The sequence below is a fragment of the Phalangium opilio genome, unplaced genomic scaffold, assembly GCF_054372755.1.
Source record: "Phalangium opilio isolate 3A_F unplaced genomic scaffold, DU_Popi_V2 ptg000095l_1, whole genome shotgun sequence".
NCBI classification, from domain to species: domain Eukaryota; kingdom Metazoa; phylum Arthropoda; class Arachnida; order Opiliones; family Phalangiidae; genus Phalangium; species Phalangium opilio.
In genome coordinates this window covers 2775456-2797816 of record NW_028324200.1, presented here as the reverse complement: position 1 = coordinate 2797816, position 22361 = coordinate 2775456, and the positions used below count along the sequence as shown (strand labels likewise).

The window sequence follows — 22361 nt, the reverse complement described above, 5'->3', positions numbered from 1 at the left end:
ATTGTCATTTTTCGTCCGTTGGTCTAAGAATATGATACTCGCTTTGGGTGTTAGTGGTCACGGGTTGAAATCCCGGACGGACCCGAGTTTTGCAGAAGTAATTTATTGACTATTTAAATCAACTAACTACAGGGTAGGCCTATGAGTTGAGCATGTTTTAGATACACACGTGATCCGTTGGTCTAGGGCTATGATTCTCGCTTCGGGTGTGAGTGGTCCCGGGTTCAAATCTCGGACGGACCCGAGTTTTTCCAGAAGTAATTTAGCGACTATTTGAATGCAACTAGTTAAATTGTAGGCCTACGAGCTGAGCATGTTTCATTGTCATTTTCCGTCCGTTGGTCTAAGGGTATGATACTCGCATCGGGTTTGAGTGGTCCCGGGTTCAAATCCCGGACGGACCCGAGTTTTTGCAGAAGTAATTTAGCGACTATATGAATGCAACTAGTTAAATTGTAGGCCTACGAGCTGAGCATGTTTCATTGTCATTTTTCGTCCGTTGGTCTAAGGGTATGATACTCGCTTCGGGTGTGAGTGGTCCCGGGTTCAAATCCCGGACGGACCCGAGTTTTGCAGAAGTAATTTAGTGACTATTTAAATCAACTAACTACAGGGTAGGCCTATGAGTTGAGCATGTTTTAGTTACACACGTGATCCGTTGGTCTAGGGCTATGATTTTCGCTTCGGGTGTGAGTGGTCCCGGGTTCAAATCTCGGACGGACCCGAGTTTTTCCAGAAGTAATTTAGCGACTATTTGAATGCAACTAGTTAAATTGTAGGCCTACGAGCTGAGCATGTTTCATTGTCATTTTTCGTCCGTTGGTCTAAGGGTATGATACTCGCATCGGGTTTGAGTGGTCCCGGGTTCAAATCCCGGACGGACCCGAGTTTTGTAGAAGTAATTTAGCGACTATTTAAAAGCAACTAGTTAAATTGTAGGCCTACGAGCTGAGCATGTTTCATTGTCATTTTTCGTCCGTTGGTCTAAGGGTATGATACTCGTTTAGGGTGTGAGTGGTCCCGGGTTCAAATCTCGGACGGACCCGAATTTTTCCAGAAGTAATTTAGTGACTATTTAAACACAACTAACAACATGGTAGGCCTACGGGATGGCATGTTTCAGGGTCATACATGGTCCGTTGGTCTAGGGGTAAGATACTCGCTTCGGGTGTGTGTGGTCCCGGGTAAAAATCCCGGACGGACCCGAGTTTTTGCAGAATTAAAATAGTGACTATTTAAATGCAACTAACTACAGGGAAGGCCAATAAGTTGAGCGTTTTTTTGTTACACACATGGTCCGTTGGTCTAGGGGTATAATACTCGCTTTGGGTGCGAGTGGTCCCGGGTTCAAATCCCGGACGGGCCCGAGTTTTGCAGAAGTAATTTAGCAACTATTTAAAAGCTACTAGTTAAATTGTAGGCCTACGAGCTTAGCATGTTTCATTGTCATTTTTCGTCCGTTGGTCTAAGAATATGATACTCGCTTTGGGTGTGAGTGGTCCCGGGTTGAAATCCCGGACGGACCCGAGTTTTGCAGAAGTAATTTATTGACTATTTAAATCAACTAACTACAGGGTAGGCCTATGAGTTGAGCATGTTTTAGATACACACGTGATCCGTTGGTCTAGGGCTATGATTCTCGCTTCGGGTGTGAGTGGTCCCGGGTTCAAATCTCGGACGGACCCGAGTTTTTCCAGAAGTAATTTAGCGACTATTTGAATGCAACTAGTTAAATTGTAGGCCTACGAGCTGAGCATGTTTCATTGTCATTTTCCGTCCGTTGGTCTAAGGGTATGATACTCGCATCGGGTTTGAGTGGTCCCGGGTTCAAATCCCGGACGGACCCGAGTTTTTGCAGAAGTAATTTAGCGACTATATGAATGCAACTAGTTTAATTGTAGGCCTACGAGCTGAGCATGTTTCATTGTCATTTTTCGTCCGTTGGTCTAAGGGTATGATACTCGCTTCGGGTGTGAGTGGTCCCGGGTTCAAATCCCGGACGGACCCGAGTTTTGCAGAAGTAATTTAGTGACTATTTAAATCAACTAACTACAGGGTAGGCGTATGAGTTGAGCATGTTTTAGTTACACACGTGATCCGTTGGTCTAGGGCTATGATTCTCGCTTCGGGTGTGAGTGGTCCCGGGTTCAAATCTCGGACGGACCCGAGTTTTTCCAGAAGTAATTTAGCGACTATTTGAATGCAACTAGTTAAATTGTAGGCCTACGAGCTGAGCATGTTTCATTGTCATTTTTCGTCCGTTGGTCTAAGGGTATGATACTCGCATCGGGTTTGAGTGCTCCCGGGTTCAAATCCCGGACGGACCCGAGTTTTGTAGAAGTAATTTAGCGACTATTTAAAAGCAACTAGTTAAATTGTAGGCCTACGAGCTGAGCATGTTTCATTGTTATTTTTCGTCCGTTGGTCTAAGGGTATGATACTCGTTTAGGGTGTGAGTGGTCCCGGGTTCAAATCTCGGACGGACCCGAGTTTTTCCAGAAGTAATTTAGTGACTATTTAAACACAACTAACAACATGGTAGGCCTACGGGATGGCATGTTTCAGGGTCATACATGGTCCGTTGGTCTAGGGGTAAGATACTCGCTTCGGGTGTGTGTGGTCCCGGGTAAAAATCCCGGACGGACCCGAGTTTTTGCAGAATTAAAATAGTGACTATTTAAATGCAACTAACTACAGGGAAGGCCAATAAGTTGAGCGTTTTTTTGTTACACACATGGTCCGTTGGTCTAGGGGTATAATACTCGCTTTGGGTGCGAGTGGTCCCGGGTTCAAATCCCGGACGGGCCCGAGTTTTGCAGAAGTAATTTAGCAACTATTTAAAAGCTACTAGTTAAATTGTAGGCCTACGAGCTTAGCATGTTTCATTGTCATTTTTCGTCCGTTGGTCTAAGAATATGATACTCGCTTTGGGTGTGAGTGGTCCCGGGTTGAAATCCCGGACGGACCCGAGTTTTGCAGAAGTAATTTATTGACTATTTAAATCAACTAACTACAGGGTAGGCCTATGAGTTGAGCATGTTTTAGATACACACGTGATCCGTTGGTCTAGGGCTATGATTCTCGCTTCGGGTGTGAGTGGTCCCGGGTTCAAATCTCGGACGGACCCGAGTTTTTCCAGAAGTAATTTAGCGACTATTTGAATGCAACTAGTTAAATTGTAGGCCTACGAGCTGAGCATGTTTCATTGTCATTTTCCGTCCGTTGGTCTAAGGGTATGATACTCGCATCGGGTTTGAGTGGTCCCGGGTTCAAATCCCGGACGGACCCGAGTTTTTGCAGAAGTAATTTAGCGACTATATGAATGCAACTAGTTAAATTGTAGGCCTACGAGCTGAGCATGTTTCATTGTCATTTTTCGTCCGTTGGTCTAAGGGTATGATACTCGCTTCGGGTGTGAGTGGTCCCGGGTTCAAATCCCGGACGGACCCGAGTTTTGCAGAAGTAATTTAGTGACTATTTAAATCAACTAACTACAGGGTAGGCGTATGAGTTGAGCATGTTTTAGTTACACACGTGATCCGTTGGTCTAGGGCTATGATTCTCGCTTCGGGTGTGAGTGGTCCCGGGTTCAAATCTCGGACGGACCCGAGTTTTTCCAGAAGTAATTTAGCGACTATTTGAATGCAACTAGTTAAATTGTAGGCCTACGAGCTGAGCATGTTTCATTGTCATTTTTCGTCCGTTGGTCTAAGGGTATGATACTCGCATCGGGTTTGAGTGCTCCCGGGTTCAAATCCCGGACGGACCCGAGTTTTGTAGAAGTAATTTAGCGACTATTTAAAAGCAACTAGTTAAATTGTAGGCCTACGAGCTGAGCATGTTTCATTGTCATTTTTCGTCCGTTGGTCTAAGGGTATGATACTCGTTTAGGGTGTGAGTGGTCCCGGGTTCAAATCTCGGACGGACCCGAGTTTTTCCAGAAGTAATTTAGTGACTATTTAAACACAACTAACAACATGGTAGGCCTACGGGATGGCATGTTTCAGGGTCATACATGGTCCGTTGGTCTAGGGGTAAGATACTCGCTTCGGGTGTGTGTGGTCCCGGGTAAAAATCCCGGACGGACCCGAGTTTTTGCAGAATTAAAATAGTGACTATTTAAATGCAACTAACTACAGGGAAGGCCAATAAGTTGAGCGTTTTTTTGTTACACACATGGTCCGTTGGTCTAGGGGTATAATACTCGCTTTGGGTGCGAGTGGTCCCGGGTTCAAATCCCGGACGGGCCCGAGTTTTGCAGAAGTAATTTAGCAACTATTTAAAAGCTACTAGTTAAATTGTAGGCCTACGAGCTTAGCATGTTTCATTGTCATTTTTCGTCCGTTGGTCTAAGAATATGATACTCGCTTTGGGTGTGAGTGGTCCCGGGTTGAAATCCCGGACGGACCCGAGTTTTGCAGAAGTAATTTATTGACTATTTAAATCAACTAACTACAGGGTAGGCCTATGAGTTGAGCATGTTTTAGATACACACGTGATCCGTTGGTCTAGGGCTATGATTCTCGCTTCGGGTGTGAGTGGTCCCGGGTTCAAATCTCGGACGGACCCGAGTTTTTCCAGAAGTAATTTAGCGACTATTTGAATGCAACTAGTTAAATTGTAGGCCTACGAGCTGAGCATGTTTCATTGTCATTTTCCGTCCGTTGGTCTAAGGGTATGATACTCGCATCGGGTTTGAGTGGTCCCGGGTTCAAATCCCGGACGGACCCGAGTTTTTGCAGAAGTAATTTAGCGACTATATGAATGCAACTAGTTAAATTGTAGGCCTACGAGCTGAGCATGTTTCATTGTCATTTTTCGTCCGTTGGTCTAAGGGTATGATACTCGCTTCGGGTGTGAGTGGTCCCGGGTTCAAATCCCGGACGGACCCGAGTTTTGCAGAAGTAATTTAGTGACTATTTAAATCAACTAACTACAGGGTAGGCCTATGAGTTGAGCATGTTTTAGTTACACACGTGATTCGTTGGTCTAGGGCTATGATTCTCGCTTCGGGTGTGAGTGGTCCCGGGTTCAAATCTCGGACGGACCCGAGTTTTTCCAGAAGTAATTTAGCGACTATTTGAATGCAACTAGTTAAATTGTAGGCCTACGAGCTGAGCATGTTTCATTGTCATTTTTCGTCCGTTGGTCTAAGGGTATGATACTCGCATCGGGTTTGAGTGGTCCCGGGTTCAAATCCCGGACGGACCCGAGTTTTGTAGAAGTAATTTAGCGACTATTTAAAAGCAACTAGTTAAATTGTAGGCCTACGAGCTGAGCATGTTTCATTGTCATTTTTCGTCCGTTGGTCTAAGGGTATGATACTCGTTTAGGGTGTGAGTGGTCCCGGGTTCAATTCTCGGACGGACCCGAGTTTTTCCAGAAGTAATTTAGTGACTATTTAAACACAACTAACAACATGGTAGGCCTACGGGATGGCATGTTTCAGGGTCATACATGGTCCGTTGGTCTAGGGGTAAGATACTCGCTTCAGGTGTGTGTGGTCCCGGGTAAAAATCCCGGACGGACCCGAGTTTTTGCAGAATTAAAATAGTGACTATTTAAATGCAACTAACTACAGGGAAGGCCAATAAGTTGAGCGTTTTTTTGTTAAACACATGGTCCGTTGGTCTAGGGGTATAATACTCGCTTTGGGTGCGAGTGGTCCCGGGTTCAAATCCCGGACGGGCCCGAGTTTTGCAGAAGTAATTTAGCAACTATTTAAAAGCTACTAGTTAAATTGTAGGCCTACGAGCTTAGCATGTTTCATTGTCATTTTTCGTCCGTTGGTCTAAGAATATGATACTCGCTTTGGGTGTGAGTGGTCCCGGGTTGAAATCCCGGACGGACCCGAGTTTTGCAGAAGTAATTTATTGACTATTTAAATCAACTAACTACAGGGTAGGCCTATGAGTTGAGCATGTTTTAGATACACACGTGATCCGTTGGTCTAGGGCTATGATTCTCGCTTCGGGTGTGAGTGGTCCCGGGTTCAAATCTCGGACGGACCCGAGTTTTTCCAGAAGTAATTTAGCGACTATTTGAATGCAACTAGTTAAATTGTAGGCCTACGAGCTGAGCATGTTTCATTGTCATTTTCCGTCCGTTGGTCTAAGGGTATGATACTCGCATCGGGTTTGAAAGGTCCCGGGTTCAAATCCCGGACGGACCCGAGTTTTTGCAGAAGTAATTTAGCGACTACATGAATGCAACTAGTTAAATTGTAGGCCTACGAGCTGAGCATGTTTCATTGTCATTTTTCGTCCGTTGGTCTAAGGGTATGATACTCGCTTCGGGTGTGAGTGGTCCCGGGTTCAAATCCCGGACGGACCCGAGTTTTGCAGAAGTAATTTAGTGACTATTTAAATCAACTAACTACAGGGTAGGCCTATGAGTTGAGCATGTTTTAGTTACACACGTGATCCGTTGGTCTAGGGCTATGATTCTCGCTTCGGGTGTGAGTGGTCCCGGGTTCAAATCTCGGACGGACCCGAGTTTTTCCAGAAGTAATTTAGCGACTATTTGAATGCAACTAGTTAAATTGTAGGCCTACGAGCTGAGCATGTTTCATTGTCATTTTTCGTCCGTTGGTCTAAGGGTATGATACTCGCATCGGGTTTGAGTGGTCCCGGGTTCAAATCCCGGACGGACCCGAGTTTTGTAGAAGTAATTTAGCGACTATTTAAAAGCAACTAGTTAAATTGTAGGCCTACGAGCTGAGCATGTTTCATTGTCATTTTTCGTCCGTTGGTCTAAGGGTATGATACTCGTTTAGGGTGTGAGTGGTCCCGGGTTCAAATCTCGGACGGACCCGAGTTTTTCCAGAAGTAATTTAGTGACTATTTAAACACAACTAACAACATGGTAGGCCTACGGGATGGCATGTTTCAGGGTCATACATGGTCCGTTGGTCTAGGGGTAAGATACTCGCTTCTTGTGTGTGTGGTCCCGGGTAAAAATCCCGGACGGACCCGAGTTTTGTAGAAGTAATTTAGTGACTATTTAAATCAACTAACTACAGGGTAGGCCTATAAGTTGAGCGTGTTTTTGTTCCACTCATCGTCCGTTGGTCTAGGGGTATGATACTCGCTTAGGGTGCGAGTGGTCCCGGGTTCAAATCCCGGACGGGCCCGAGTTTTTGCAGAATTAAAATAGTGACTATTTAAATGCAACTAACTACAGGGAAGGCCAATAAGTTGAGCGTTTTTTTTACACACATGGTCCGTTGGTCTAGGGGTATAATACTCGCTTTGGGTGCGAGTGGTCCCGGGTTCAAATCCCGGACGGGCCCGAGTTTTGCAGAAGTAATTTAGCAACTATTTAAAAGCTACTAGTTAAATTGTAGGCCTACGAGCTTAGCATGTTTCATTGTCATTTTTCGTCCGTTGGTCTAAGAATATGATACTCGCTTTGGGTGTGAGTGGTCCCGGGTTGAAATCCCGGACGGACCCGAGTTTTGCAGAAGTAATTTAGTGACTATTTAAATCAACTAACTACAGGGTAGGCCTATGAGTTGAGCATGTTTTAGATACACACGTGATCCGTTGGTCTAGGGCTATGATTCTCGCTTCGGGTGTGAGTGGTCCCGGGTTCAAATCTCGGACGGACCCGAGTTTTTCCAGAAGTAATTTAGCGACTATTTGAATGCAACTAGTTAAATTGTAGGCCTACGAGCTGAGCATGTTTCATTGTCATTTTCCGTCCGTTGGTCTAAGGGTATGATACTCGCATCGGGTTTGAGTGGTCCCGGGTTCAAATCCCGGACGGACCCGAGTTTTTGCAGAAGTAATTTAGCGACTATATGAATGCAACTAGTTAAATTGTAGGCCTACGAGCTGAGCATGTTTCATTGTCATTTTTCGTCCGTTGGTCTAAGGGTATGATACTCGCTTCGGGTGTGAGTGGTCCCGGGTTCAAATCCCGGACGGACCCGAGTTTTGCAGAAGTAATTTAGTGACTATTTAAATCAACTAACTACAGGGTAGGCGTATGAGTTGAGCATGTTTTAGTTACACACGTGATCCGTTGGTCTAGGGCTATGATTCTCGCTTCGGGTGTGAGTGGTCCCGGGTTCAAATCTCGGACGGACCCGAGTTTTTCCAGAAGTAATTTAGCGACTATTTGAATGCAACTAGTTAAATTGTAGGCCTACGAGCTGAGCATGTTTCATTGTCATTTTTCGTCCGTTGGTCTAAGGGTATGATACTCGCATCGGGTTTGAGTGCTCCCGGGTTCAAATCCCGGACGGACCCGAGTTTTGTAGAAGTAATTTAGCGACTATTTAAAAGCAACTAGTTAAATTGTAGGCCTACGAGCTGAGCATGTTTCATTGTCATTTTTCGTCCGTTGGTCTAAGGGTATGATACTCGTTTAGGGTGTGAGTGGTCCCGGGTTCAAATCTCGGACGGACCCGAGTTTTTCCAGAAGTAATTTAGTGACTATTTAAACACAACTAACAACATGGTAGGCCTACGGGATGGCATGTTTCAGGGTCATACATGGTCCGTTGGTCTAGGGGTAAGATACTCGCTTCGGGTGTGTGTGGTCCCGGGTAAAAATCCCGGACGGACCCGAGTTTTTGCAGAATTAAAATAGTGACTATTTAAATGCAACTAACTACAGGGAAGGCCAATAAGTTGAGCGTTTTTTTGTTACACACATGGTCCGTTGGTCTAGGGGTATAATACTCGCTTTGGGTGCGAGTGGTCCCGGGTTCAAATCCCGGACGGGCCCGAGTTTTGCAGAAGTAATTTAGCAACTATTTAAAAGCTACTAGTTAAATTGTAGGCCTACGAGCTTAGCATGTTTCATTGTCATTTTTCGTCCGTTGGTCTAAGAATATGATACTCGCTTTGGGTGTGAGTGGTCCCGGGTTGAAATCCCGGACGGACCCGAGTTTTGCAGAAGTAATTTATTGACTATTTAAATCAACTAACTACAGGGTAGGCCTATGAGTTGAGCATGTTTTAGATACACACGTGATCCGTTGGTCTAGGGCTATGATTCTCGCTTCGGGTGTGAGTGGTCCCGGGTTCAAATCTCGGACGGACCCGAGTTTTTCCAGAAGTAATTTAGCGACTATTTGAATGCAACTAGTTAAATTGTAGGCCTACGAGCTGAGCATGTTTCATTGTCATTTTCCGTCCGTTGGTCTAAGGGTATGATACTCGCATCGGGTTTGAGTGGTCCCGGGTTCAAATCCCGGACGGACCCGAGTTTTTGCAGAAGTAATTTAGCGACTATATGAATGCAACTAGTTAAATTGTAGGCCTACGAGCTGAGCATGTTTCATTGTCATTTTTCGTCCGTTGGTCTAAGGGTATGATACTCGCTTCGGGTGTGAGTGGTCCCGGGTTCAAATCCCGGACGGACCCGAGTTTTGCAGAAGTAATTTAGTGACTATTTAAATCAACTAACTACAGGGTAGGCCTATGAGTTGAGCATGTTTTAGTTACACACGTGATTCGTTGGTCTAGGGCTATGATTCTCGCTTCGGGTGTGAGTGGTCCCGGGTTCAAATCTCGGACGGACCCGAGTTTTTCCAGAAGTAATTTAGCGACTATTTGAATGCAACTAGTTAAATTGTAGGCCTACGAGCTGAGCATGTTTCATTGTCATTTTTCGTCCGTTGGTCTAAGGGTATGATACTCGCATCGGGTTTGAGTGGTCCCGGGTTCAAATCCCGGACGGACCCGAGTTTTGTAGAAGTAATTTAGCGACTATTTAAAAGCAACTAGTTAAATTGTAGGCCTACGAGCTGAGCATGTTTCATTGTCATTTTTCGTCCGTTGGTCTAAGGGTATGATACTCGTTTAGGGTGTGAGTGGTCCCGGGTTCAATTCTCGGACGGACCCGAGTTTTTCCAGAAGTAATTTAGTGACTATTTAAACACAACTAACAACATGGTAGGCCTACGGGATGGCATGTTTCAGGGTCATACATGGTCCGTTGGTCTAGGGGTAAGATACTCGCTTCAGGTGTGTGTGGTCCCGGGTAAAAATCCCGGACGGACCCGAGTTTTTGCAGAATTAAAATAGTGACTATTTAAATGCAACTAACTACAGGGAAGGCCAATAAGTTGAGCGTTTTTTTGTTAAACACATGGTCCGTTGGTCTAGGGGTATAATACTCGCTTTGGGTGCGAGTGGTCCCGGGTTCAAATCCCGGACGGGCCCGAGTTTTGCAGAAGTAATTTAGCAACTATTTAAAAGCTACTAGTTAAATTGTAGGCCTACGAGCTTAGCATGTTTCATTGTCATTTTTCGTCCGTTGGTCTAAGAATATGATACTCGCTTTGGGTGTGAGTGGTCCCGGGTTGAAATCCCGGACGGACCCGAGTTTTGCAGAAGTAATTTATTGACTATTTAAATCAACTAACTACAGGGTAGGCCTATGAGTTGAGCATGTTTTAGATACACACGTGATCCGTTGGTCTAGGGCTATGATTCTCGCTTCGGGTGTGAGTGGTCCCGGGTTCAAATCTCGGACGGACCCGAGTTTTTCCAGAAGTAATTTAGCGACTATTTGAATGCAACTAGTTAAATTGTAGGCCTACGAGCTGAGCATGTTTCATTGTCATTTTCCGTCCGTTGGTCTAAGGGTATGATACTCGCATCGGGTTTGAAAGGTCCCGGGTTCAAATCCCGGACGGACCCGAGTTTTTGCAGAAGTAATTTAGCGACTACATGAATGCAACTAGTTAAATTGTAGGCCTACGAGCTGAGCATGTTTCATTGTCATTTTTCGTCCGTTGGTCTAAGGGTATGATACTCGCTTCGGGTGTGAGTGGTCCCGGGTTCAAATCCCGGACGGACCCGAGTTTTGCAGAAGTAATTTAGTGACTATTTAAATCAACTAACTACAGGGTAGGCCTATGAGTTGAGCATGTTTTAGTTACACACGTGATCCGTTGGTCTAGGGCTATGATTCTCGCTTCGGGTGTGAGTGGTCCCGGGTTCAAATCTCGGACGGACCCGAGTTTTTCCAGAAGTAATTTAGCGACTATTTGAATGCAACTAGTTAAATTGTAGGCCTACGAGCTGAGCATGTTTCATTGTCATTTTTCGTCCGTTGGTCTAAGGGTATGATACTCGCATCGGGTTTGAGTGGTCCCGGGTTCAAATCCCGGACGGACCCGAGTTTTGTAGAAGTAATTTAGCGACTATTTAAAAGCAACTAGTTAAATTGTAGGCCTACGAGCTGAGCATGTTTCATTGTCATTTTTCGTCCGTTGGTCTAAGGGTATGATACTCGTTTAGGGTGTGAGTGGTCCCGGGTTCAAATCTCGGACGGACCCGAGTTTTTCCAGAAGTAATTTAGTGACTATTTAAACACAACTAACAACATGGTAGGCCTACGGGATGGCATGTTTCAGGGTCATACATGGTCCGTTGGTCTAGGGGTAAGATACTCGCTTCTTGTGTGTGTGGTCCCGGGTAAAAATCCCGGACGGACCCGAGTTTTGTAGAAGTAATTTAGTGACTATTTAAATCAACTAACTACAGGGTAGGCCTATAAGTTGAGCGTGTTTTTGTTCCACTCATCGTCCGTTGGTCTAGGGGTATGATACTCGCTTAGGGTGCGAGTGGTCCCGGGTTCAAATCCCGGACGGGCCCGAGTTTTTGCAGAATTAAAATAGTGACTATTTAAATGCAACTAACTACAGGGAAGGCCAATAAGTTGAGCGTTTTTTTTACACACATGGTCCGTTGGTCTAGGGGTATAATACTCGCTTTGGGTGCGAGTGGTCCCGGGTTCAAATCCCGGACGGGCCCGAGTTTTGCAGAAGTAATTTAGCAACTATTTAAAAGCTACTAGTTAAATTGTAGGCCTACGAGCTTAGCATGTTTCATTGTCATTTTTCGTCCGTTGGTCTAAGAATATGATACTCGCTTTGGGTGTGAGTGGTCCCGGGTTGAAATCCCGGACGGACCCGAGTTTTGCAGAAGTAATTTAGTGACTATTTAAATCAACTAACTACAGGGTAGGCCTATGAGTTGAGCATGTTTTAGATACACACGTGATCCGTTGGTCTAGGGCTATGATTCTCGCTTCGGGTGTGAGTGGTCCCGGGTTCAAATCTCGGACGGACCCGAGTTTTTCCAGAAGTAATTTAGCGACTATTTGAATGCAACTAGTTAAATTGTAGGCCTACGAGCTGAGCATGTTTCATTGTCATTTTTCGTCCGTTGGTCTAAGGGTATGATACTCGCTTCGGGTGTGAGTGGTCCCGGGTTCAAATCCCGGACGGACCCGAGTTTTGCAGAAGTAATTTAGTGACTATTTAAATCAACTAACTACAGGGTAGGCCTATGAGTTGAGCATGTTTTAGTTACACACGTGATCCGTTGGTCTAGGGCTATGATTCTCGCTTCGGGTGTGAGTGGTCCCGGGTTCAAATTTCGGACGGACCCGAGTTTTTCCAGAAGTAATTTAGCGACTATTTGAATGCAACTAGTTAAATTGTAGGCCTACGAGCTGAGCATGTTTCATTGTCATTTTTCGTCCGTTGGTCTAAGGGTATGATACTCGCATCGGGTTTGAGTGGTCCCGGGTTCAAATCCCGGACGGACCCGAGTTTTGTAGAAGTAATTTAGCGACTATTTAAAAGCAACTAGTTAAATTGTAGGCCTACGAGCTGAGCATGTTTCATTGTCATTTTTCGTCCGTTGGTCTAAGGTTATGATACTCGCTTAGGGTGTGAGTGGTCCCGGGTTCAAATCTCGGACGGACCCGAGTTTTTCCAGAAGTAATTTAGTGACTATTTAAACACAACTAACAACATGGTAGGCCTACGGGATGGCATGTTTCAGGGTCATACATGGTCCGTTGGTCTAGGGGTAAGATACTCGCTTCGGGTGTGTGTGGTCCCGGGTAAAAATCCCGGACGGACCCGAGTTTTTGCAGAATTTAAATAGTGACTATTTAAATGCAACTAACTACAGGGAAGGCCAATAAGTTGAGCGTTTTTTTGTTACACACATGGTCCGTTGGTCTAGGGGTATAATACTCGCTTTGGGTGCGAGTGGTCCCGGGTTCAAATCCCGGACGGGCCCGAGTTTTGCAGAAGTAATTTAGCAACTATTTAAAAGCTACTAGTTAAATTGTAGGCCTACGAGCTTAGCATGTTTCATTGCCATTTTTCGTCCGTTGGTCTAAGAATATGATACTCGCTTTGGGTGTGAGTGGTCCCGGGTTCAAATCCCGGACGGACCCGAGTTTTGCAGAAGTAATTTAGTGACTATTTAAATCAACTAACTACAGGGTAGGCCTATGAGTTGAGCATGTTTTAGTTACACACGTGATCCGTTGGTCTAGGGCTATGATTCTCGCTTCGGGTGTGAGTGGTCCCGGGTTCAAATCTCGGACGGACCCGAGTTTTTCCAGAAGTAATTTAGCGACTATTTGAATGCAACTAGTTAAATTTGGGCCTACGAGCTGAGCATGTTTCATTGTCATTTTTCGTCCGTTGGTCTAAGGGTATGATACTCGCTTCGGGTGTGAGTGGTCCCGGGTTCAAATCCCGGACGGACCCGAGTTTTGCAGAAGTAATTTAGTGACTATTTAAATCAACTAACTACAGGGTAGGCCTATGAGTTGAGCATGTGTTAGTTACACACGTGATCCGTTGGTCTAGGGCTATGATTCTCGCTTCGGGTGTGAGTGGTCCCGGGTTCAAATCTCGGACGGACCCGAGTTTTTCCAGAAGTAATTTAGCGACTATTTGAATGCAACTAGTTAAATTGTAGGCCTACGAGCTGAGCATGTTTCATTGTCATTTTTCGTCCGTTGGTCTAAGGGTATGATACTCGCATCGGGTTTGAGTGGTCCCGGGTTCAAATCCCGGACGGACCCGAGTTTTTGCAGAAGTTATTTAGCGACTATTTGAATGCAACTAGTTAAATTGTAGGCCTACGAGCTGAGCATGTTTCATTGTCATTTTTCGTCCGTTGGTCTAAGGGTATGATACTCGCTTCGGGTGTGAGTGGTCCCGGGTTCAAATCCCGGACGGACCCGAGTTTTGCAGAAGTAATTTAGTGACTATTTAAATCAACTAACTACAGGGTAGGCCTATAAGTTGAGCGTGTTTTTGTTCCACTCATGGTCCGTTGGTCTAGGGGTATGATACTCGCTTAGGGTGCGAGTGGTCCCGGGTTCAAATCCCGGACGGGCCCGAGTTTTGCAGAAGTAATTTAGCGACTATTTAAAATCAAATAGTTAAATTGTAGGCCTACGAGCTAAGCATGTTTCATTGTCATTTTTCGTCCGTTGGTCTAAGGGTTTGATACTCGCTTAGGGTGTGAGTGGTCCCGGGTTCAAATCCCGGACGGACCCGAGTTTTGCAGAAGTAATTTAGTGACTATTTAAATCAACTAACTACAGGGTAGGCCTATGAGTTGAGCATGTTTTAGTTACACACGTGATCCGTTGGTCTAGGGCTATGATACTCGCTTAGGGTGTGAGTGGTTCCGGGTTGAAATCCCGGACGGACCCGAGTTTTGCAGAAGTAATTTAGTGACTATTTAAATCAACTAACTACAGGGTAGGCCTATGAGTTGAGCATGTTTTAGTTACACACGTGATCCGTTGGTCTAGGTCTATGGTACTCGCTTCGGGTGTGAGTGGTCCCGGGTTCAAATCCCGGACGGGCCCGAGTTTTTGCAGAATTAAAATAGTGACTATTTAAATGCAACTAACTACAGGGAAGGCCAATAAGTTGAGCGTTTTTTTTACACACATGGTCCGTTGGTCTAGGGGTATAATACTCGCTTTGGGTGCGAGTGGTCCCGGGTTCAAATCCCGGACGGGCCCGAGTTTTGCAGAAGTAATTTAGCAACTATTTAAAAGCTACTAGTTAAATTGTAGGCCTACGAGCTTAGCATGTTTCATTGTCATTTTTCGTCCGTTGGTCTAAGAATATGATACTCGCTTTGGGTGTGAGTGGTCCCGGGTTGAAATCCCGGACGGACCCGAGTTTTGCAGAAGTAATTTAGTGACTATTTAAATCAACTAACTACAGGGTAGGCCTATGAGTTGAGCATGTTTTAGATACACACGTGATCCGTTGGTCTAGGGCTATGATTCTCGCTTCGGGTGTGAGTGGTCCCGGGTTCAAATCTCGGACGGACCCGAGTTTTTCCAGAAGTAATTTAGCGACTATTTGAATGCAACTAGTTAAATTGTAGGCCTACGAGCTGAGCATGTTTCATTGTCATTTTTCGTCCGTTGGTCTAAGGGTATGATACTCGCTTCGGGTGTGAGTGGTCCCGGGTTCAAATCCCGGACGGACCCGAGTTTTGCAGAAGTAATTTAGTGACTATTTAAATCAACTAACTACAGGGTAGGCCTATGAGTTGAGCATGTTTTAGTTACACACGTGATCCGTTGGTCTAGGGCTATGATTCTCGCTTCGGGTGTGAGTGGTCCCGGGTTCAAATTTCGGACGGACCCGAGTTTTTCCAGAAGTAATTTAGCGACTATTTGAATGCAACTAGTTAAATTGTAGGCCTACGAGCTGAGCATGTTTCATTGTCATTTTTCGTCCGTTGGTCTAAGGGTATGATACTCGCATCGGGTTTGAGTGGTCCCGGGTTCAAATCCCGGACGGACCCGAGTTTTGTAGAAGTAATTTAGCGACTATTTAAAAGCAACTAGTTAAATTGTAGGCCTACGAGCTGAGCATGTTTCATTGTCATTTTTCGTCCGTTGGTCTAAGGTTATGATACTCGCTTAGGGTGTGAGTGGTCCCGGGTTCAAATCTCGGACGGACCCGAGTTTTTCCAGAAGTAATTTAGTGACTATTTAAACACAACTAACAACATGGTAGGCCTACGGGATGGCATGTTTCAGGGTCATACATGGTCCGTTGGTCTAGGGGTAAGATACTCGCTTCGGGTGTGTGTGGTCCCGGGTAAAAATCCCGGACGGACCCGAGTTTTTGCAGAATTTAAATAGTGACTATTTAAATGCAACTAACTACAGGGAAGGCCAATAAGTTGAGCGTTTTTTTGTTACACACATGGTCCGTTGGTCTAGGGGTATAATACTCGCTTTGGGTGCGAGTGGTCCCGGGTTCAAATCCCGGACGGGCCCGAGTTTTGCAGAAGTAATTTAGCAACTATTTAAAAGCTACTAGTTAAATTGTAGGCCTACGAGCTTAGCATGTTTCATTGCCATTTTTCGTCCGTTGGTCTAAGAATATGATACTCGCTTTGGGTGTGAGTGGTCCCGGGTTCAAATCCCGGACGGACCCGAGTTTTGCAGAAGTAATTTAGTGACTATTTAAATCAACTAACTACAGGGTAGGCCTATGAGTTGAGCATGTTTTAGTTACACACGTGATCCGTTGGTCTAGGGCTATGATTCTCGCTTCGGGTGTGAGTGGTCCCGGGTTCAAATCTCGGACGGACCCGAGTTTTTCCAGAAGTAATTTAGCGACTATTTGAATGCAACTAGTTAAATTTGGGCCTACGAGCTGAGCATGTTTCATTGTCATTTTTCGTCCGTTGGTCTAAGGGTATGATACTCGCTTCGGGTGTGAGTGGTCCCGGGTTCAAATCCCGGACGGACCCGAGTTTTGCAGAAGTAATTTAGTGACTATTTAAATCAACTAACTACAGGGTAGGCCTATGAGTTGAGCATGTGTTAGTTACACACGTGATCCGTTGGTCTAGGGCTATGATTCTCGCTTCGGGTGTGAGTGGTCCCGGGTTCAAATCTCGGACGGACCCGAGTTTTTCCAGAAGTAATTTAGCGACTATTTGAATGCAACTAGTTAAATTGTAGGCCTACGAGCTGAGCATGTTTCATTGTCATTTTTCGTCCGTTGGTCTAAGGGTATGATACTCGCATCGGGTTTGAGTGGTCCCGGGTTCAAATCCCGGACGGACCCGAGTTTTTGCAGAAGTTATTTAGCGACTATTTGAATGCAACTAGTTAAATTGTAGGCCTACGAGCTGAGCATGTTTCATTGTCATTTTTCGTCCGTTGGTCTAAGGGTATGATACTCGCTTCGGGTGTGAGTGGTCCCGGGTTCAAATCCCGGACGGACCCGAGTTTTGCAGAAGTAATTTAGTGACTATTTAAATCAACTAACTACAGGGTAGGCCTATAAGTTGAGCGTGTTTTTGTTCCACTCATGGTCCGTTGGTCTAGGGGTATGATACTCGCTTAGGGTGCGAGTGGTCCCGGGTTCAAATCCCGGACGGGCCCGAGTTTTGCAGAAGTAATTTAGCGACTATTTAAAATCAAATAGTTAAATTGTAGGCCTACGAGCTAAGCATGTTTCATTGTCATTTTTCGTCCGTTGGTCTAAGGGTTTGATACTCGCTTAGGGTGTGAGTGGTCCCGGGTTCAAATCCCGGACGGACCCGAGTTTTGCAGAAGTAATTTAGTGACTATTTAAATCAACTAACTACAGGGTAGGCCTATGAGTTGAGCATGTTTTAGTTACACACGTGATCCGTTGGTCTAGGGCTATGATACTCGCTTAGGGTGTGAGTGGTTCCGGGTTGAAATCCCGGACGGACCCGAGTTTTGCAGAAGTAATTTAGTGACTATTTAAATCAACTAACTACAGGGTAGGCCTATGAGTTGAGCATGTTTTAGTTACACACGTGATCCGTTGGTCTAGGTCTATGGTACTCGCTTCGGGTGTGAGTGGTCCCGGGTTCAAATCCCGGACGGACCCGAGTTTTTCCAGAAGTAATTTAGTGACTATTTAAACACAACTAACAACATGGTAGGCCTACGGGATGGCATGTTTCAGGGTCATACATGGTCCGTTGGTCTAGGGGTAAGATACTCGCTTCGGGTGTGTGTGGTCCCGGGTAAAAATCCCGGACGGACCCGAGTTTTTGCAGAATTTAAATAGTGACTATTTAAATGCAACTAACTACAGGGAAGGCCAATAAGTTGAGCGTTTTTTTGTTACACACATGGTCCGTTGGTCTAGGGGTATAATACTCGCTTTGGGTGCGAGTGGTCCCGGGTTCAAATCCCGGACGGGCCCGAGTTTTGCAGAAGTAATTTAGCAACTATTTAAAAGCTACTAGTTAAATTGTAGGCCTACGAGCTTAGCATGTTTCATTGCCATTTTTCGTCCGTTGGTCTAAGAATATGATACTCGCTTTGGGTGTGAGTGGTCCCGGGTTCAAATCCCGGACGGACCCGAGTTTTGCAGAAGTAATTTAGTGACTATTTAAATCAACTAACTACAGGGTAGGCCTATGAGTTGAGCATGTTTTAGTTACACACGTGATCCGTTGGTCTAGGGCTATGATTCTCGCTTCGGGTGTGAGTGGTCCCGGGTTCAAATCTCGGACGGACCCGAGTTTTTCCAGAAGTAATTTAGCGACTATTTGAATGCAACTAGTTAAATTTGGGCCTACGAGCTGAGCATGTTTCATTGTCATTTTTCGTCCGTTGGTCTAAGGGTATGATACTCGCTTCGGGTGTGAGTGGTCCCGGGTTCAAATCCCGGACGGACCCGAGTTTTGCAGAAGTAATTTAGTGACTATTTAAATCAACTAACTACAGGGTAGGCCTATGAGTTGAGCATGTGTTAGTTACACACGTGATCCGTTGGTCTAGGGCTATGATTCTCGCTTCGGGTGTGAGTGGTCCCGGGTTCAAATCTCGGACGGACCCGAGTTTTTCCAGAAGTAATTTAGCGACTATTTGAATGCAACTAGTTAAATTGTAGGCCTACGAGCTGAGCATGTTTCATTGTCATTTTTCGTCCGTTGGTCTAAGGGTATGATACTCGCATCGGGTTTGAGTGGTCCCGGGTTCAAATCCCGGACGGACCCGAGTTTTTGCAGAAGTTATTTAGCGACTATTTGAATGCAACTAGTTAAATTGTAGGCCTACGAGCTGAGCATGTTTCATTGTCATTTTTCGTCCGTTGGTCTAAGGGTATGATACTCGCTTCGGGTGTGAGTGGTCCCGGGTTCAAATCCCGGACGGACCCGAGTTTTGCAGAAGTAATTTAGTGACTATTTAAATCAACTAACTACAGGGTAGGCCTATAAGTTGAGCGTGTTTTTGTTCCACTCATGGTCCGTTGGTCTAGGGGTATGATACTCGCTTAGGGTGCGAGTGGTCCCGGGTTCAAATCCCGGACGGGCCCGAGTTTTGCAGAAGTAATTTAGCGACTATTTAAAATCAAATAGTTAAATTGTAGGCCTACGAGCTAAGCATGTTTCATTGTCATTTTTCGTCCGTTGGTCTAAGGGTTTGATACTCGCTTAGGGTGTGAGTGGTCCCGGGTTCAAATCCCGGACGGACCCGAGTTTTGCAGAAGTAATTTAGTGACTATTTAAATCAACTAACTACAGGGTAGGCCTATGAGTTGAGCATGTTTTAGTTACACACGTGATCCGTTGGTCTAGGGCTATGATACTCGCTTAGGGTGTGAGTGGTTCCGGGTTGAAATCCCGGACGGACCCGAGTTTTGCAGAAGTAATTTAGTGACTATTTAAATCAACTAACTACAGGGTAGGCCTATGAGTTGAGCATGTTTTAGTTACACACGTGATCCGTTGGTCTAGGTCTATGGTACTCGCTTCGGGTGTGAGTGGTCCCGGGTTCAAATCCCGGACGGACCCGAGTTTTTCCAGAAGTAATTTAGTGACTATTTAAACACAACTAACAACATGGTAGGCCTACGGGATGGCATGTTTCAGGGTCATACATGGTCCGTTGGTCTAGGGGTAAGATACTCGCTTCGGGTGTGTGTGGTCCCGGGTAAAAATCCCGGACGGACCCGAGTTTTTGCAGAATTTAAATAGTGACTATTTAAATGCAACTAACTACAGGGAAGGCCAATAAGTTGAGCGTTTTTTTGTTACACACATGGTCCGTTGGTCTAGGGGTATAATACTCGCTTTGGGTGCGAGTGGTCCCGGGTTCAAATCCCGGACGGGCCCGAGTTTTGCAGAAGTAATTTAGCAACTATTTAAAAGCTACTAGTTAAATTGTAGGCCTACGAGCTTAGCATGTTTCATTGCCATTTTTCGTCCGTTGGTCTAAGAATATGATACTCGCTTTGGGTGTGAGTGGTCCCGGGTTCAAATCCCGGACGGACCCGAGTTTTGCAGAAGTAATTTAGTGACTATTTAAATCAACTAACTACAGGGTAGGCCTATGAGTTGAGCATGTTTTAGTTACACACGTGATCCGTTGGTCTAGGGCTATGATTCTCGCTTCGGGTGTGAGTGGTCCCGGGTTCAAATCTCGGACGGACCCGAGTTTTTCCAGAAGTAATTTAGCGACTATTTGAATGCAACTAGTTAAATTTGGGCCTACGAGCTGAGCATGTTTCATTGTCATTTTTCGTCCGTTGGTCTAAGGGTATGATACTCGCTTCGGGTGTGAGTGGTCCCGGGTTCAAATCCCGGACGGACCCGAGTTTTGCAGAAGTAATTTAGTGACTATTTAAATCAACTAACTACAGGGTAGGCCTATGAGTTGAGCATGTGTTAGTTACACACGTGATCCGTTGGTCTAGGGCTATGATTCTCGCTTCGGGTGTGAGTGGTCCCGGGTTCAAATCTCGGACGGACCCGAGTTTTTCCAGAAGTAATTTAGCGACTATTTGAATGCAACTAGTTAAATTGTAGGCCTACGAGCTGAGCATGTTTCATTGTCATTTTTCGTCCGTTGGTCTAAGGGTATGATACTCGCATCGGGTTTGAGTGGTCCCGGGTTCAAATCCCGGACGGACCCGAGTTTTTGCAGAAGTTATTTAGCGACTATTTGAATGCAACTAGTTAAATTGTAGGCCTACGAGCTGAGCATGTTTCATTGTCATTTTTCGTCCGTTGGTCTAAGGGTATGATACTCGCTTCGGGTGTGAGTGGTCCCGGGTTCAAATCCCGGACGGACCCGAGTTTTGCAGAAGTAATTTAGTGACTATTTAAATCAACTAACTACAGGGTAGGCCTATAAGTTGAGCGTGTTTTTGTTCCACTCATGGTCCGTTGGTCTAGGGGTATGATACTCGCTTAGGGTGCGAGTGGTCCCGGGTTCAAATCCCGGACGGGCCCGAGTTTTGCAGAAGTAATTTAGCGACTATTTAAAATCAAATAGTTAAATTGTAGGCCTACGAGCTAAGCATGTTTCATTGTCATTTTTCGTCCGTTGGTCTAAGGGTTTGATACTCGCTTAGGGTGTGAGTGGTCCCGGGTTCAAATCCCGGACGGACCCGAGTTTTGCAGAAGTAATTTAGTGACTATTTAAATCAACTAACTACAGGGTAGGCCTATGAGTTGAGCATGTTTTAGTTACACACGTGATCCGTTGGTCTAGGGCTATGATACTCGCTTAGGGTGTGAGTGGTTCCGGGTTGAAATCCCGGACGGACCCGAGTTTTGCAGAAGTAATTTAGTGACTATTTAAATCAACTAACTACAGGGTAGGCCTATGAGTTGAGCATGTTTTAGTTACACACGTGATCCGTTGGTCTAGGTCTATGGTACTCGCTTCGGGTGTGAGTGGTCCCGGGTTCAAATCCCGGACGGACCCGAGTTTTTCCAGAAGTAATTTAGTGACTATTTAAACACAACTAACAACATGGTAGGCCTACGGGATGGCATGTTTCAGGGTCATACATGGTCCGTTGGTCTAGGGGTAAGATACTCGCTTCGGGTGTGTGTGGTCCCGGGTAAAAATCCCGGACGGACCCGAGTTTTTGCAGAATTTAAATAGTGACTATTTAAATGCAACTAACTACAGGGAAGGCCAATAAGTTGAGCGTTTTTTTGTTACACACATGGTCCGTTGGTCTAGGGGTATAATACTCGCTTTGGGTGCGAGTGGTCCCGGGTTCAAATCCCGGACGGGCCCGAGTTTTGCAGAAGTAATTTAGCAACTATTTAAAAGCTACTAGTTAAATTGTAGGCCTACGAGCTTAGCATGTTTCATTGCCATTTTTCGTCCGTTGGTCTAAGAATATGATACTCGCTTTGGGTGTGAGTGGTCCCGGGTTCAAATCCCGGACGGACCCGAGTTTTGCAGAAGTAATTTAGTGACTATTTAAATCAACTAACTACAGGGTAGGCCTATGAGTTGAGCATGTTTTAGTTACACACGTGATCCGTTGGTCTAGGGCTATGATTCTCGCTTCGGGTGTGAGTGGTCCCGGGTTCAAATCTCGGACGGACCCGAGTTTTTCCAGAAGTAATTTAGCGACTATTTGAATGCAACTAGTTAAATTTGGGCCTACGAGCTGAGCATGTTTCATTGTCATTTTTCGTCCGTTGGTCTAAGGGTATGATACTCGCTTCGGGTGTGAGTGGTCCCGGGTTCAAATCCCGGACGGACCCGAGTTTTGCAGAAGTAATTTAGTGACTATTTAAATC

The 22361-nt window shown here is 45.4% G+C and overlaps 6 non-coding genes across 6 annotated transcripts; all 6 read left to right on the top strand.

Annotated features, from left to right (window-relative positions):
- The first annotated feature begins 7060 nt into the window (after window positions 1-7060).
- On the top strand, window positions 7061-7134 carry TRNAP-AGG (transfer RNA proline (anticodon AGG)). Its single transcript has one exon. It is a non-coding gene; the product is annotated as a tRNA-Pro (tRNA).
- Window positions 7135-11543: 4409 nt separating this feature from the next.
- TRNAP-AGG (transfer RNA proline (anticodon AGG)) lies at window positions 11544-11617 on the top strand. Its single transcript has one exon. It is a non-coding gene; the product is annotated as a tRNA-Pro (tRNA).
- Window positions 11618-14102: 2485 nt separating this feature from the next.
- Window positions 14103-14174, top strand: TRNAP-AGG (transfer RNA proline (anticodon AGG)). Its single transcript has one exon. It is a non-coding gene; the product is annotated as a tRNA-Pro (tRNA).
- A 2965-nt stretch (window positions 14175-17139) lies between these two features.
- On the top strand, window positions 17140-17211 carry TRNAP-AGG (transfer RNA proline (anticodon AGG)). The gene has a single exon. It is a non-coding gene; the product is annotated as a tRNA-Pro (tRNA).
- Window positions 17212-19057: 1846 nt separating this feature from the next.
- Window positions 19058-19129, top strand: TRNAP-AGG (transfer RNA proline (anticodon AGG)). The gene has a single exon. It is a non-coding gene; the product is annotated as a tRNA-Pro (tRNA).
- Window positions 19130-20975: 1846 nt separating this feature from the next.
- On the top strand, window positions 20976-21047 carry TRNAP-AGG (transfer RNA proline (anticodon AGG)). Its single transcript has one exon. It is a non-coding gene; the product is annotated as a tRNA-Pro (tRNA).
- Window positions 21048-22361: the final 1314 nt, after the last annotated feature.